Genomic DNA, 1,826 nt, shown 5'->3' with positions numbered 1-1,826 from the left:
TTCTACGCCGTGTAAGAGATGAAGCCGGTATTGTCGATATGTGTAGTTGGTGAAACATACGCCACAACGTGTAGGATTTTGTGGGTAAATGCCAGGATGTGTGTGCTATCATCTGTCAGGATGCTGGTCGGGCTCAGGCCAAAACTCCGTAGTGTACTATTGCTCGCCATGGATGTAGTGGGCCAATTAACGTAGCAAGAGGTCTCATTAACCATTTTTTGCGACTGAGGGACGCAAAAAGTCGTGGAGCAAATCGCAAAGTAGTGGGTGGATCGTTTGGCTAGTTTCCATTAGTTTCAGACGCAACAAATGTGTGGAACTTGTAGTTGGTTTTCCGCAGTGCTACGAGCCCGAGTAGCAAACGTCCCCGGTGGTTGGAACTGCGTAGGGCACTTGCATTGCATTTTGGTAGGCTAATTTATGTCGATCGTCATGCCCAACAAACCTTTTGCGTGAGTTGGTCTGTGCATACCTGCGCTTCTTGTGCTCTAAATATCCCGGTACTATCCACTAAATCACTGCTTTGTTGCATTCAATACACGTAACTCACGTAATATCGGTGTACCGGTAGCCTGGTTGAGTGGCCTGGCTACAGCCAAAAGGTTGGTTAGTATATGTGTCAATATGAAAATGGGGTTCACTATCTAGTTCGCGTGCCAAGCACACATTCTGTCGCACCATTCATGTGCCCATGCACATCCCAGACAAATACACTGCCCGCCAAGTGTATGCGCACACCCAACTTTGTGGCTGTATCTATACTAGCCGAGCGCCGCCGCTTCGCGGCGGTGGTTTAATGTTTGGTCACAGTAGCAAGTGCTGCCCACCTCCGCTTCGCTCCGGTGGGCTAATTTTTAGTAGCAAAAAATTACGGTCGCTGCGGGGTTTGAACCCGTGACCTTCAGCACTTGATACTGAGCGCTTAACCACTGCACCAATTTAGATTACAACTTCTGACACGGTCTCAAACTTAATACAGTATACTAATATTTGTAAACTCACTCACTCACGCACTCACTCACACACACGCACTCACTCACACACACACGCACTCACTCACACACGCACTCACTCAAGCAGGCACGCACTTGCGTCACCCACTCACCCACTCACGTCACGCACGCACAATATACTTTTAAAAGAAACATGTATTGTGATCATCCTAAGCTGTAGCGGGGTATCCTATTTCTACTCGTCGAAAATCTGCGTGTACACAATGTTTTTGGTATAAACACCATCACGATCCTCCAGCTCTGGGTAGTCGATAAGTGCCTTGAACTTTGTCCTGGAGGTAACCCTGGAGAGGGCCACATACAGTAGTCCATGCGAAAAGCACGGCGACGCGAGGTACAGTCCCAAGTTGTGCACAGTCTGTCCTTGGGCCTTGTTGACAGTCATGGCAAAAGCTGGCTACACCGGAAATTGTTTCCTTCGCAGGCGGAAGGGAAAATCTCTGGTTTGATCATCACTTACGAAAATGATCCGAGGAATGAGCACCTCTTGGCCACGACGCTCGCCTGTCATGATTGTAGCACGAATGACATGGGGTTTTAGATCGACGATGCGAAGGCGCATCCCATTGCAGAGTCCACGGTCGGGATTTAAGTTCCTCATCATCATGATGGGAATTCCTTTCTTGAGAGCCAGGCGGTGGGGAGGGATACCGTTGATGTTAACCGAGTGAAGGACCTCTTGTTCAAAGAGACTCCCATCGTCGTCCTCCACCGAATCTACGGATAAATATTCCCGAGCCACTTCAGGCAGGCGATCAGCAACTGCCTCGTTAATCCGCCGTACTATTTCGTTTGTCGTCGTCAAGATTGTCC

Source organism: Phytophthora parasitica (genome assembly GCF_000247585.1).
Source record: "Phytophthora parasitica INRA-310 unplaced genomic scaffold supercont2.120, whole genome shotgun sequence".
Lineage (NCBI taxonomy): Eukaryota > Oomycota > Peronosporomycetes > Peronosporales > Peronosporaceae > Phytophthora > Phytophthora nicotianae.
The sequence above is the reverse complement of the archived record's forward strand: the minus strand, read 5'-3'. Positions refer to the sequence as shown.